This window comes from Pinus tabuliformis, chromosome 8 (assembly GCF_031772625.1).
Source record: "Pinus tabuliformis cultivar Carrire ecotype Pingquan chromosome 8, CPIR1, whole genome shotgun sequence".
NCBI lineage: Eukaryota > Viridiplantae > Streptophyta > Pinopsida > Pinales > Pinaceae > Pinus > Pinus tabuliformis.
The window spans coordinates 180,487,625-180,504,599 of NC_142294.1; positions in this window are offsets into that span (position 1 = coordinate 180,487,625).

Genomic DNA, 16,975 nt, shown 5'->3' on the forward strand with positions numbered 1-16,975 from the left:
AAGATACCACCCATTCCTTGTGGAGATAAAGTCTCACTCACATGAGCTTCTCCAGATATCATCCTAGTGACCAACCTTCCATGCTAATGAAGTTACCCACACCATCAATGACTCATTAAATCCCAATGGAAGATTTGAATGATCTCCCCATGTAGTAGCCATCTCATCCCTAAAGGTTGTTGAGTTGTGAAGTATTGTGATGCTTGAGTCCCCTTCTAGTCTCAGAAGGGTGCCACCATGTTGGCACTACGCCACTTTGACTATGACATACTCCCCATCGTGACCAGACTGTACCCTCCTCTCTTGGGACCTGATGGTGAAAAATTTGTGAAGGCCAAGCTCATCCTACCCAAGAATCTCCATGGTGGAAATGTCTACCCATCCACTGCCAATCTCAGTCCTGAGCAACAACATGATAAATCTGCCTCGCCATACAGTGGAGGTCTCAATGATCCCCCATGTGTCAAATCCAATCATTGGATCCACTACCCTGCTAGTACCCCACTTCACCCAAGAACTATGTGGTTCTTCTTTTGCGCTTAAGATGAAGCTAAGGCAAGTCGTACCACCTAAGACTGGTCCCCCAAGTCTCCACAAAGTCGTGAAAATACCTCCCTAGGTTGGCACTCGTGGTCCACTAAAGAAGAGGGTAATATTTTCCCTTGGAAACCTCTGGTGCTAAACAACACTTGTGACTCATTTAAACAACTAGAGCAACAATGTGTAAATGTCAAATTATCAAAAAGTGCCCAATACCGCCTTTAACCCTCTATTTATAATTGTTGCCTTACATTTTCTTATGGGTCCCTCATCCAAATATTTTGACCTCATTTCCACAAAATCAATTTTTCCTCTAAGGGGTGCGTCTTCCATGAGGGGTGGCCACCTATTCCACTAATATTTAAGTTTTCGCTTTCTCCTAAGTCCCATGTACCAAAAATGTCTCCAATGCTCAGATTACAAAATTGTGCTATGCTTAGCGCTTCCCCAATAAACTTAGTTAATATTGTTAAATAAAAAATCAAAATTAGGGATATCACATTGTTTCTCCGGAGGTTCAAATTTCGAGCTTAGTGCAAAAAAATTTATTCAAAGCTGAGAATATGGCCTTCAATGGACTATGGCTAGAGTATGCCTTGGAAGGCACCTCTAATTTTGTTGCATGGAAGAATCACATGGAGGCAATATTGGATGACAAGGGATTGTTGGAATGCACCATGACAGATGTTGCAAAAACACCAGATTTTGATGCCCAAAACCTTGTTCAGTGGAAGAAAAATGTATCGAAAGCAAGAATAGTAATCTTGGAGGGAGTATGGGATCAAATTTTCTCAAATACACAAAGAAAAGAAACTCCATTCACAATATGGAAAGCACTTATAGAATTGTTCAAGAATAATAGTGACCACAGGAAGTTGGCGATCAAGGATAAACTTTGAAGTATCAAGATGCAGAAGAATGACACAAATCTGTACTATCTGAGAAAGTTTACACTATGTTGTGATGAACTTGGAGGCGTCGGTGTTAATGTCCTTGAAGAAGAATTGATAAGCGTAGCCCTTCTGGGCCTTCCCAAGATATGGCATAACTATAAAGATTTGTTGAACGAGAGGGAGAAACCACTGAATTGAGAGTGCCTATGGCTTGATTTGGTACAAGAGGAAATAAGGCAGAATACTAAAGATGGGACTTTGTCTAAGGGCGAGGATGAAGAAAATTTTTCATTGGTTGGAAAGGCAAAGAATGGAAAAGGGAAGAAATCTCAATCTAAACCAGAATCCAGTCAAGGGGGCAAGAAGAAATATTTTTCCAAAATGAAATGCTTCCATTGTCATGAATTCGGGCACTATGCCACGAAGTGTCCACACAAAAAGGCAAGAAAGAACACCTCATGAGGAGTAGCAAGTGAAGCCTTGGCTTCATAGTTTGAGTTTGACTTTACCTTTATCACATGCATGGACTCAGGTGCATCGTTCCACATGACAGGGTGTAGAGACTTTTTCAGTGACCTGGAAAAAAATATATTTGTAGATGCACATTGAGATGGGGGATGACAGACGGCATAACATAACCATGATTGATACATTCACCCTTTGGAAGGAGTCAAGTTCCCCCCTCAAGCTCAAGGATGTCATGTTCATTCTGGGCCTAAAGAAAAAACTTATCTCTGTTGCAGTTTTGGAAGACCATGGTTATGATGTGATCTTCAGCAAAGGAAAAGAATTCATGGGACACATAACCATGAGATAGGTGAAGCATATCAGGGTTCATGTGAAGACCCTGTATAGGCTAGATGTGGAAGAATTTTCTGCATTAAGTACAAAGGTGGAGAAGGTGCAGAGCTACGATGTTGGTGAACTTTGGCACAAAAGACTTGGCCATTTGCATCATGGCACCCTAAATATTATGCATAAGATAACCACATGCCTCCCAAAAGGAGAAATCAAGCAACAAGATGTATAAAAGGATGTACTTTGGGGAAGTACACAAAATACACATTCCATGATTGGGACAAAATAGCGCATGTAGTTCTTGAAAGGATCAACTCTGATGTATGTGGACCTTTCTTGATATCCTCCATTGCCAGACACAAATATTTTTTCATTTTTTTAATTACTTCTCATGAAAGTGATGTATCTTCTTCATGCGAAATAAATACGAGACATTCTCCAAGTTCATAGAATTCAAGGCACTAGTTGAGAAAGAATCAGGAAATAAGGTGAAGGTTCTCAGGAGCAATAATGGAGGTGAGTACATGTTAAATGAATTAAAAAATTTATGTGCGAAAGAAGGAATTCGATAAGATTTCATAGCACCCCACAACATGTAGCAGAATGGCATGGCTGAGAGAAAGAATCGTATCATTGTGGGAGTAGCAAGGGCGATGTTGCATGACCAAGGCCTACCTCTGTACTTGTGGGCTGATGCATGCAACACAATAGTCTATTTGCAAAACTGGAGTCCTCATTGGATACTTGGCATGATTACACTAGAGGAGGTTTTCTCAAGGAGGAAGTCAGATGTGTTTCACTTCAGGATTTTTGGAGCCTCTATTTACTGCCATGTCTCCAAAGAATCAAGGAAGAACCTATTACTGAAAACATAATTGGGGGTATTTGTGTGTTACACAAAAACTCCACACAACTACTATGCGTACTTTCCATCCCTCAGGATGATGGTTGTGTGAAGGGATGTAAAATTTGATGAGTACAAAGCGATGCGGTGCTCTCTTGGGAGGGGGATTCAGATCCTAACAGAAGAGGAGTTTTCAACTCCAAACGAGGAACCTCAAGAAGTTGTGGAGAAGCTGCAACTTAAGGAGAAGAGAGTGGAGACATCCATTCAAGTAGAACCATCTAGAGGAGGAAGAAAAAGAACTATGGAAGCTGAGAGACTTGCACAGGGTGCAAGGGAGAATATGGGTGCTCATTCAAATCATCGCGGGTAGAGAAGTCCACTAGATTGGTACACTGGCTACATGGCTCTAATGACCAAGATTGTAGAGACTGTGCCTTCCTCTTTTGAGGAAGCAATAGAGAAACCTGTATGGGTTGATGAAATGGTGGAGGAATACGAATCCATTGTAAATAACTGTTTTTGGGAAGTGGTACTAAGACCAATAGATAAATCAGTTGTGGGTTTGAGATGGATATTCAAGGTGAAGTAGGAAACAAAAATAAGCATAGAGAAGTATAAGGCCAACTTTGTGGCCAAGGGGTACTCTCAAGTTGAGAAGATTGACTATGAGGAGACCTTTTCTCCTATAGCAAGGTACTCATCCATTATATCAATTCTTGCTCTGGTTGCGTAGATGGGGTGGAAGATCCACCAGATGGATTTAAACACAACATTCCTTAATGGATTTATTGAGGAGGAGGTGTACATCGAGCAACCAGAAGTCTTTGAGACTTTTTATCGAGAGTCTCATATGTGCAGACTCAAGCGAGCATTGTACAGTCTCAAACAAGCACCCCGAGATTGGTAGACGAGGATCGATAACTATCTCACCGGTTTGGGATTCACTAAAATTGAAGCGGATGTAAACCTCTAACATATTTTGGTAGAAGGTACATTTCTTATTATTATATTATATGTTGATGATTTGATTTAAACTAGTGATGATCAGCTGATCTAATCTTGCAAGGAGGACCTTGCAAGGGAGTTTGAAATGAAAGACATAGGTCTCATGCACTACTTCCTCAGGTTGAATTATGGAAAGGAGATGGGGAACTATTTGTCTCTCAAGGAAAGTATGCAAATAAGACACTGCAGAGGTTCTACATGGATATTCACAAACCCATGGAGACACCTCAAGTGACCAACTAGAGGAAGGAGGATGTCACGTCAAGTGAAGAAGTGGATGCTACCATTTATTGAAAACTAGTGGGTTCACTCATGTGTATTGTGATCACACAACCAAATATCTGCTATGTAGTCAACCAATTGAGTTAAACCATGGTTATTCCAACCAAATTAAGCAGGTTTTATGGAACCTCAAGGGCACTACCTAGTTTGGACTATGGTACAAACAAACAGAGGGAATGAAACTGTGTGGCTTCACATATGTAGATTGGGTGGGGAGCCTATTAGACCAAAAAAGTACATCAGGTGAAATTTTCAGTGTTGGTTCCACCACAGTTTCCTGGTATAGTAGGAAGCAAATATATGTGGCGATCAACTCGACAGAAGTGGAATACATGGCTGCAAGTCAAGCAACATGTGAGATGCTCTGGATGAGAAAAACACTTGTTGGATTGTTTGTTCAGATGATGGATCCAACTGTGATCTATTATGATAATCATAGTTGCATCAAGCTCTCTGAGAATCTATTGAAGGCTTGAAAATATCTCCTTACAACATTATAAGGGAGACCACCCAACCGGGAACTTAGAGCAGTTCCTTTTTCATCGAAATGGTGGTTCCGACTAGTTAAACTAGGTCCAGTTACCTACTCTCTATCTCCACTGGCTTAAAATATGACTTCCACCTACCAATAGAGAAGATACATCAGATCAGTCCTCTTATTGATCAGGCAGGAAAGTGATCCTCAAGCTAATCTGGGGATCAACCAAGCCACAACTAAAGTTTGCCTCTTTGAGAGAGGACTTGATGCAAACTAAGATGTAAATGCAAAACTAATCTAAAACATAAAAAAACATATATCAAACTATAAGGGGGTAGACCTATCCTAATCCGAGAGAAATTTAACTAAAACAGGGGGAAAGAACTAACATAATTCCTCATATGATTTTGTATTAATTAAAGTAGTTCACATTAACAAATACAAGTGAAAGTAAAATAAGCCTGCAAATGAATAATAAATGGTTATTAATCACCACACGAAAAATTTAATGAATTAAGATTGATTCCAATCTCATTTTAGCCGGCAAACATAACTTTAAGAAAGTTTTAACAACAAAATGTCAACGACACAATAATAATGCATAATATCAAATAAACATAATACTGTTTAGAATAAATATTAGAAACAAAAATGAAACTTTAACAGTGAGGCAATAATCCTGCATTCCGGTCATAGTACACAAGAATAAGAATTTAATTAAAACCATGTCAAAATTTTATCACCACATTTCCGAGAGTATCTCTGACCCTTAATGAAAGTGCTTGCAATATTGCAAAGTCCCTTTATAACAAATCCATAACTTCTCTACAATCTCTACAATAAAACTCTCAACGCTCTATAATAGTGCAAAAGCACAAATTAAATTATTACAGAGAATCCCCCTGTGTGTGGATCGTGACCCTCTCTCTTTGTTGAGGAGATTGTATTTATACAGAGATTAAGGTGAAATCGTGAAAATAACAACAACTCCATGCATCTCTCAACAACCAAGATACAAATTAAATTAGGTGTCTAATTCTTGTTGAATCATCAGACAAGTGTATATCTCTTATGTTTGATAAAGTGCCCAGATTAGCTTACTGCTGAGTTCGATTTATTTTTTTGTTGATAACCACTGAGCAAATTAGACGACAAGATGACGCTCTTCACGATATTAGTCCTAGTTTAAACTTTTTCTTCTGTCTATTTTGGATTGGCTCTTGACACGTGGTTGAGTGGTTGTTGATTAATGATCTACTTGATTCGGAAATCTCAGATCAAACTACTACTTCGTCCTTATCGATCCTAGATTGATCTCTTTTTCAAAATACAACAGAGCAGTGAGTTCTATTATTAATTTAGATGAAAAATGAATTGAAAACTAAAAAAACTTCTTGTAAAACCATTTAAAATAGTTTTTTAATTATTATAACAGAAACCCCATATGGAAGTGACAAGTGGCAAGAACCTAGTGGTATCAGAGAAAGGCTCATCGCAACTTTTAAAATGAGACAACAAAAAATACTTGTGATATTGGGTAGCTCTGATATAGAGCGGACATGATATTCCATTAAATTCTTCTTGATAACTATATTGGGTCCGTAACCAAATCAGAAATCAAAGGATTAAGTCATATCGGCGATTTCACATATGTGACATTTCAATAATTCTGCTTAGATAGGCGGACACAATATTTCGATTAATCAATGTTGATACACATATCGGGTTTGGATTATTAGAGCGAATAGCGTGTCAGATATTGGATATTGAAGATGGATGATTATCGAAAATCAGAGATCAGAGATCGGAGATGGATGATTATCAGAAGTCGGAGATTGGAGGTGCATGATTATCACATATCAGATATTAGAGGTTTTGAGTGGAGACACATAACAAAACTCTGATAGGGATTCTTCGATATATGGGAGCAGAGGAGAATTACGAGATATGTGGGTATTTCGCCCAATAAACTACAACCACTATTAAATGAGCCTGGGAATTATAACTGACATGGAAGGGGATGACATGCCCTTAAAGTTTTAGCTGACCTTCTCATTAGACATAAATTAAATCCATAAGTTTGAATTTCTAAGGGGGGTCGACCTGATCTCCATTTTCAATAATACACATTCCTCTTTAAGGACCAATTTCGGAAACAAATAGAAACTACTAGGACCACAATATTTCCATTTAATTTCATAAGTTTTAATGCCAATATTTGACCATTCAAAGGGATACCATTCCTCTTTCAAATTGGGAACCATGACCACATTTTCAGGGCATCATTTTTGAGAAGAGTTACGAGGTGAACCACCTATCATTAGAAACAACATAAAGAGTACTATCATCCTATGATGTTATTTATTTCCAATTCACTGATATTCTCGTTCAATTTCCTCATAAAATGTGAGGCTTATTTTAGATGCTTCTTGAGTTGACATCTATGACAACCAAAGTCCAACAATCTCCCCCTTTGTAATTGATGGCAACACACTAACTCCCCTTGTGATCACTGCACCCCCGTGACAACTTCTCTCCCTGTCATGATTTCCTAATAAGACATTATGAATATGCCTTACAAAATCAAACTTCCCGAAGGATATATCTTCAAATTTGTAACCATAATTACTTATACTCCCCCTCTTCAACATTCACAAGATTGGGAGTCTCCAAGATATAATTTCTTAGACCCATTTTGAACCTTGACATCTTCCTTTTTACCTATAGATTCATTAGGTTCTTGCGACTTTACAAATCCTGAGAGCATGACCTTTGAGATTTATTCATTCACTTGATATTTTTTTTTCTTCTTCTCCAAACCTTCTTGTACCTAACATTATATTTCTCCTTCATGGAAGATTCCATCATGTATCTACAATGATGAGCTATGTGTCCATAGTTATGGAATTTTAAGCATTCAATGCACTACCTAAATGGTGGAATAAGTTACATATATTTTGTATTGATGAATCCATTTGGATATATGTCTTGTGTTCTTATGAAATTCCTTCCTGGATTTTGATATATCCTTGATAATCATCCCTGTCATAAGCTTTGCAATCCCTACCCTTATGCCAAATTTAATACATGAAAAACAATACCCAAAAGATATATGAGTGTACCTAGATGAAATGTCTTGTCTTGATGATATTTTTAAGACATTAATTATTGGAGGAGGATTAATTCATTGTTGTTCTTTGTCATTGATCACCTCATCATTACTTCTTCGAGAATTGACACTTTCAATATTCTTCTATCCTTCACTTCGATTTGGCTTTTAAAGGATTTTTCTTTTAGGATTTCCTTCAATCTTTCTTTGTGTGGGATTGGAACTTGTACCTTCATTGCATGGAGCTTCACTTCCTTCTTTTAATTTCATCTTTTAGCAAGAATTTTTTTGGTCCTTTTCATTAATAACATGATTCTTCTTTTCAGTATCTTGCAATTGAAAAATAAGCTCCAATTTCTTTTGAGTAACTTTTTCCTTGTACTTCAAAACAATTTCCTTCACCTATCTTGTTAATATTTTGTCTATTTTTTCTGCTTTGTTGAAAATGCAACAAGAAAACCTCAGTTTGACTTTGCCTTGTTTAAACTAGATAAAATTTGAATTTCTATTTCAACAGAAATCTTGGAGGTAGTTAACTGAGGTGACATGGCACTTGTCACTCAATTAATTTGAGTTGCGGAAGCTTGAGTTTAGTTCAGTATGTTTGATTGCTAATTTGTAGTAATCTATTTAAGTCAGTTTGAGTTATGATCAATTTAACTAGTTCTAATTGTCATAAGAACTAGTGGAGGTCAAGTTGTGGAAGTGGAACTTCAACCACACTCAGTGAACAACCAGTTAACTGATCAATCAACCCAAAATAATTGTTTCATGTAGAGAATTCGAGTTACCCAGCTGAGATGGAGATTCCAAGGCAATGTATTATTAGCTGTAAGATATTCTAATGTGTACAGGTGGTGCATGCAGTCAGAGGAAGGACCCTAAGGAATTGTGCAATTCAATGGTGGGAAATTCTTAAATAATAGGGGCTAATTTCCCAAGGTAATAGTGATTTGAAATGATCATAAGTTAAAACTGATGTAGAATTAATTAGCCATTAATGATTTGAATGTTAACTGAAAGTGCGAAAACTGAGAGAGATGCTTGAGAAGAAAGACTTTACGACAACTAATAAAACATAAGTAAGATGCATAAAAGAAGTGAAAACAAAAAAAACACAGTGATACCAGATAGCAAAATTGATTACAGAGTTCATCCCTAATGGACTACGTCTCCAGGTCCTCTTTCATGATGGGCAACCGCTTTATTAGGATTGAAATAGAAGAGGTTGATTACACAGAAATTTGACCAAATTGAATGTGCACATAGGCACTTCTGGACACTGTCAAAGGATATCTCTATGAACTAGCTTTCCAACGCCTGTCACAGTTCCCAATTCCGACTCCGGATGCTCGTGTTACACTGAAAACAAAAACAACCTCCGACCTCTAGAATTTGCATACAAAAACCAAAATCACTCTTTTTTACTTCAATGAGCAAAATCTACCTCATATAGCCCTGTAGGTACATTTGAGGCTCCCATGACTAAGATAAGCATGAATAGGCTTGATTTGGATAGGTTGACACTCAATCCATTCATGTCTTGACTCCTTAGGATAGGGTTGCATGGTGGTTATATTAATAATAGCAAAAAAACTTAACAAACCCCATAAAAAGACTTTGTATTAAAGCATGGCCGCTGGCGGCTTACTGATGGGGTGGAGGAGGTTGACTGCCCATGTGAATAGGCGGCGGTCTAACCACCAACTACCACCTCTGCGGTCTTCCCCTGGTGGTTCTAGTTACCATCACTCTAATGGTTAACATTGCTGCTCACATGTCAACAGTTACGAAAACTCCATTGAGGTTACACTAATTCTGTGGTGAACTCCGACGATTCCTCTGTTCACATGACTATAGTATCAACATAGTTACGATTGAGGCTTTGTTCCAAACAGTTAACTCCCAGTGCTAACCCGACAGCTAACCACTAACCATTCACATGGCATGTGATCTCCTCCACGGTTAAGACTGCGGTTAGGAACTATGGTGTACTCCACTAACCGTTAACCCTTCTGTTCACATGAATGTGGTTCCACTGCGATTTTGAGAGTGTGGTTAACTATGTCATTTATTTTGTAATGTTTTGTAATGGTCTGATAGTTCATACGTAGGGTTAGACTTAGGAAATTGGGTTTTCATATATGGTTTTTAACATAGCTTTTTAGGGCTAGGCTTAGGACTAGGGTATGGCTCAATGTTTTAGGTTTTAATGCATTTTTGAATGTTGCATTAGGTTCTAGGTTTAAGTTTGTATTAGGTTTACATCAAATAAGAAAAACCCCTTTACAACTAAATGTCACAAAGTGACATTCACCCACATACATATCGTCGACACAAGCTACTTTTGCAATGACATCACATGACGACAACCCATATCGAACCCCTGCAACAGAAGACATACCCATGTCGATGACCAACCCTAGCGAAATTGTCGAGGAACACTTGTCAACAACCAGATACAAAACCATCACCAAGAAAACCATTAGCATCACTTGAACAACCTGAACCTTAACAACATTGTCGAAGCTGACAACACTGGACTAAATGCTGACGATGACACTGCACACTGACGATGAACCTGTGAAACTGATCTGACGAGATCCTCCTGGATCAATCCTCTCCAATTGAAAGCTTTTGGACCACAAAAGTTTGACTAAACAAATAGTCGATGAGGGTAGAGCTCCCTCACTTTCCACCTTGACCTGAGGATGTACCAATACATTCGATCAATCACCTGCAAGTGATGACCCTGATGATGCTAACCATGGAAAATTTTGATTCGGTGGCCTGTTCCATCCATCTACAGTATGTACAAATTGTGACACTAGTCAAACAACCTATTATGAACATGGAAATTGATTTCTTTCCATGAAATACCATGAGTTAGTGATTCATAGTCATCTTTGAAAATAATCTCTATGGGATATTGTTCAATAATTTTGACATGTATTAAAAATATATATTGCGGAATAATAGAGACAATCAAAGATGTTTTTGACATCAAACCAACTACTTGACTTGACATACTTTCCTACTTCCTGATTATTAAGTGAACTTGCTGCCATAAACCCATCAAACTGTAAGGTGAAAATTGCTGCAACTTAGTTTGTCTTTGAAAGTATTGAATTAGCTGTAGATTTGTTTGAATCATTATTTCTTCATTTATTAAATGATGTTTCCATTAATTAGCACTTTCCCCTGATGCTTAAGTTCCCATTAGATACTTTAACACTGCTTTAGAAAAAGCTTTGAGATGAAAACAAAGAGATTTCCTCTCCACTTGAAAAGAGGTTGCCAAACTGTTAGAAACATGAAATGGTGACACAATATAAGAGAAATTTAATACTAACTTTCCCCAATACTGACTTGTATCCCTGTAACTATTAATTTCCAAACTTGGACTTAATTAATTCTTTATGACATTAGGAAGAGTAGCTTTAGGCACAAACTATAATTCATATTATATTCCCTGCTTAGGAGTAAGATGTTTGGTTTTACATAGAACTGGAATAGTTTATATCTCTTTAATCAAACTATCTTTAAGCTGAGTCTCATAACTTGAACAAGCATCATATTGACTGTTATGTTGTTCCTTTACACACATGCTCACAAATATTTTATTTGAACTTATTAATCGCTTCATCTGATTATCATTAATATTCAAATGATTTTTACTTTGATGTGCCCTAACAATAAATTCAACCCCATCTTTCTTAAGGTGATATTTATCCTCTCTCCTGTAAAATACTGCATCATGATCATAAAGATAAGGACTTCCTAAGACAACTCCACATATGTCTACTGGAACCACATCTATTTCCACTTCATCAATGTAATTAGCTGTAATGGAAAATCTTAGTCAACACTGTTTGGTGACTTTTATCTGAGTTGATTTATTTAGCCATCATAATGGATGAGGTCTTGGATGATTCTATGTTTCCAAACCCAAACTCTTAACTAAATATTCATAAATTAGATTAGCTTGTGATCCACTGTCAAACATTGTATCTATCTTTGTGTGCTTATAAGTTATCCTTATGTTAAACAATTCAACTCTTTTATCCTCATTTGAAGGATTTATGTTTGATGAAGATGCAATAGTATCTGAACTTGAACCAGTGTCAGAAGTTTTATTTGTCATAACCATAGCAGTTATCCTCCTTTTATCACCTGAATCTGAACCTGGATCTTGTTGGACTACTGCAATTGCCTTCTTTTCATCCTTCTCCTTAAGGAACTTTTTGGGCTTAAGTTCTGGATGAAGCTTCCAACACTTAGATTCATCATGACCGATTCTCTGGAAATGAGAACAAGTAGGTCTTTCCTTCTGAGCTATCATTGACTTCTTTCTCTTTGAATTATTCTTCCCCTTACTGTAATTGGAATCTTGATTTCCAACTCTTTGGATGATTGCAATGAAAACTTGAATGGTCTGCCATGTAATTCAATATGTATGGCCTAAACACACACTTCATCAAAATCATCAGGATTAAACATCAATAACGTATGTTACAAATATGAATGTAAACTTCGATGTATTTTAATAAAGTCTCACGTGTATCCAGTGAAATATCAAGCGCCAATTCTTTCTTTCTGAACTCCTGAGTAAACTCCTGAACACTCTGCCCTTTACCTTGCCTCACATGCTACCAATTAATAACAACTTGCTACATGTGTCCCAAAGGATAGAATTGTGTCCTAAGAGCTTTTAAAAACTTAGACCATGAAGATGATTTTTCCTTTTTGCTTTACATCTACTTGAGTTTTACTTTCCCACTAGATTAAAGTTGTTCCCCCCATTCTAAGTGTACCTAACTGAAATTTCGTTTTATCGTCAGAGATGTTGTAAATATGACAATACACTTCCAACTGTTTAATCCAGTGATCTAAATTTTTAGGATTCATTTCACCATCATAAATAGGTAATTCAAATTTTACATCAAGTTTCAAAAGATATGTTTTCTTAGGTTTCTTTTCCATTTCAGATTCTGCACTGGAAGAAGAAGAAGAAGATGATGATGGAGATGATGGAGGTGAAGGTGGTTTATTAGCGTTGCCTTTACCTTTTTCCTTCTTCGATGTCTTTGAAGAAGAAGCTGCATCCCTCGCCTTCTTGTCTTCGTACAGTTCTCCCAACATCTGCTGCATAGTCAAGAATTATTGTTGAAACTATTCATCACTCATATTAGTTTCAGTGTTTTCACCTGCATCAGATCCTGTCATGGTCGACTTATGAATGACTCGTCACTTTCCAATCTCCGGATCAATCTACTCAAGGATTCCTTCTCCACGTTGCGACTTTGACCTGGTTAACATTCAATGGAAAATTCTACAAACACAACCTACTCTGATACAAAATAATATGATCTGAAATGATCATAAGTTAAAAATGATGTAGAATTGATTAGCCATTAATGATTTGAATGTTAATTAAAAGTGCGGAAACCAAGAGAGCTGCTTGAGAAGAAAGACTTTATGACAGCTGATAAAACATAAGTAAGATGCATAACAGAGGTGAAAAACAACAAAAACATAGTGATATCGGACAACAAAATTGATTACGAAGTTCGTCCCTAATAGAATACGTCTCCGGGTCCGCTTTCAAGATGGGCGACCGCTTTATTAGGATTGAAACATAAGAGGTTGATTACACATAGATTTGACCAAACTTATGTTGCACATAGGCACACCTAGTCATTGTTAAAGGATAGCTCTATGAACCAGCTTTTCAATGCTTGTCATGGTTCCTAATTCCAACTCTGGATGCTCCTGTTACACTGAAAATAAAAACAACCTCCAACCTCCAGAATCTGCATACAAAAACCAAAATCACTCTTTTTTACTTCAATGAGCAAAAATCCCTATTATAGCGCTGCAGGTACATTCAAGGCTCCCATGACTAAGATAAGCATGAATAGGCTTGATTTGGATAGGTTGATACTCGGTCCATTCATGTCTTGACTCCTTAGGATAGGGTTGCATGGTGGTTATATTAATAATAGCAAAAAAACTTAACAAAACCCATGAAAAGACTTTGAATTAAACATAGCCATTGGTGGCTTACTCACCAAGTGGAGGAGGTTGATCGCCCATGTGAATAGGCAACATTCTAACCACCAACTACCACCTCCACGGTCTTCCCCCGGTGGTTCCGGCTACCATTGCTCTAACGGTTAACATCGCTACTCACATGTCAATAGTTACGACAACAACTCCGCTACAGTTACATTAACTCTGCGGTGAAATCTAGCGGTTCCTTTGTTCACGTGACTATAGTCTCGACACAGTTACGTTTTAGGCTTTGTTCCAAATGATTAACTCCCGGCACTAAGACTACGATTAGGAACTGTGCGGTTAACTGTGTCATTTATTTTGTAATTTTTTTATGATGTGAAATGTTTTTTAATGGTTCGAAAGTTCATACATAGGGTTAGACTTAGGAAATTGGGTTTTGATATATGATTTTTAACATAGCTTTTTAGGGCTAGGTTTAGGACTAGGGTATGGCTCAATGTTTTAGGTTTTAATGCATTTTTGAACGTTGCATTAGGTTCTAGGTTTAGGTGTGTATTAGGTTTACATCAAATAAGAAAAATCCCTTTACAACTAAATGTCACAAAGTGACATTCACCCACATACATATCGTCAACACAAGCTACTTTTGCGACGACATCACATGACGATAACCCATATCGAACCCCTGCAATGGACGACACACCCATGTTGATGATCAAACCTGGAAAAACTGTCGAGGAACACTTGTCAATAACCAGATAAAAAACCATCACCAAGAAAACCATTAACATCTCCTGAACAACCTCAACATTAACAACACTGTCGAAGCTAATGACACTGAACTGAATGCTGACAACGACACTACACACTGACGATGAACCTATGCAACTGACCTGACGAGATCCTCATTGATCAAATAGCGCAAGGAAATAGGAGCTTGGAGGGCTTGAAAATTATCTAAGTGTTGGCTAGATTCAGTTAGTCAGGCAGAGGGATAGACTACAGACTTGCAGGGTGTGCTCAGGCTTGAGCAAGCATATGTGTTTCATATCTATTCTATGATTAATGCAATATAAATGGTAAGGGGTTTTGAGTAGCTGCCTTCCCGTAGGTAAATCTCTGTGCATGTGTGATGTTTCCTCTTGCATGTCTATGATTTGTGTTCTAGATGGTGAATTAACTTCTACAGATCAGTAGAGTAGCTTCAAGTCTTGTGATTTAGTAAATTTCATGAGTAGTATTGAATCTACACATTAATATCTACATGGTATTAGAGATGGAATCATTGTAGAACATATATTTCGAAGTTTCCATTGTAGTAGGTTTGAATTTGAATATTAGTGTTGCAGGTTTTCTTCAGGACTAAGAAGATGGATTTCAATGGACTTAGGTTCGAGTATGGCTTGCATGGAACCTCAAAATTTGTTACATGGAAGGACCACATGGAGGAGATATTGGATGACAATGGGTTGCTAGAATACATCAAGACAAATGTACAAAAACCCCAAGCATCTGATGCCCAGAATCTTGCTCAGTGGAAGAAAGATGTGGCCAAAGTTAGGAGAATCATATTTGAGGGAGTATAAGATCATATTGTCTCAAATATCCATGGAAAATATACTATGTTCATGATGTGGAAATAACTCACAAAATTGTTCCATAATAGTAGTGACCACAATAAGCTGGCACTCAAGGAAAAGCTTTGAAGTATTAAGATGCAAAAGAATGCCATAATTTTGTAGTATCTGGACAATTTTACACAGTTTCATGATGAACTTGGTGGGCTTGGTGTTAATGTCCCTGAAGAAGACTTGGTAGCTCTATCCCTTTTGTGCCTTCCCAAGATCTGGCATAACTATCAAGATTTTGTAAATGGTAGGGAGAAACTACCAAGTTGGGAGCGCTTATGGTCCAAATCGGTGCAAGAGGAAATAAGGAAAAATACCAGAGACATGGCTTCATCCAAGGGTGAGGATGAAGAGAACTATGACTTGGTTGATAAGGAAAAGAAAGGGAAAGGGAAGAAATCCCAATCCAAAGTAGAATCTAGTCAAGGGAGCAAGAAGAAAGACTTGTCCAGAATCAATTGCTTTCACTATCATGAATTCAGGCACTATGCCACAAAGTGTCCACACAAGAAGACAAGCAAGAAGACCTCAAGAGGAGCAACAAGTGAAGCTTTGGCTTCACAATTCGAGCTTGATTTTACTCTCATTGCATGCATGGCTAGCACAATCATGGGAAGCATGTGGTACCTCGACAATGGTGCCTCGTTCCATATGACGGGGAATAGATTTTTTTTAGTGATTTAGAGGAGAAGGATCTTCATATGCACATCGAGATGGGAGATTATGGAAGGTACATCATGACCAAGATTGGTACAATCAACTTTCATAGGGATTCAGGATCCCCTCTTAGGTTCAAGGATGTGATGTTTGTTCTAGGTCTAAAGAAGAACCTAGTCTTGATTATAGTTTTGTAAGACCGTGGTTGTGATGTGATCTTTAACAAAGGGAAGGAATTCTTGAGACACATAGCCATGGGACAAGTAAAGAAGATTGGGGTTCATGTGAAGAACCTTTACAATTTGTATGTGGAGGAATGTGTTTCATTGAGCACAAAAGCAAAGAAGGTGTAGATCCGCGATGTTGGTGAACTTTGGTATAGAAGACTTGGCCATTTGCATCATGGCGCTTTGAATATCATGCAGTAGGTTACCATAGGCCTCCCAAAAGGAGCGCTAGATTAGAAAGACACATGCAAAGGGTGTACCTTGAAGATGTACACAAAGGACACTTTCCATGATCGGGACAACATAACACATGAAATCCATGAAAGGATCCACTCTGATGTCTATGGGCCTTTCTTGTCAGCCTCCATTTCCAGACACAAATATTTTGTCATCTTTATTGATGACTACTCATGGAAGTGTTGGATCTTCTTCATCCGGAAGAAGGATGAGACTTTCTCCAAGTTCTTAGAGTTCAAGGCACTTGCGAAGAAAT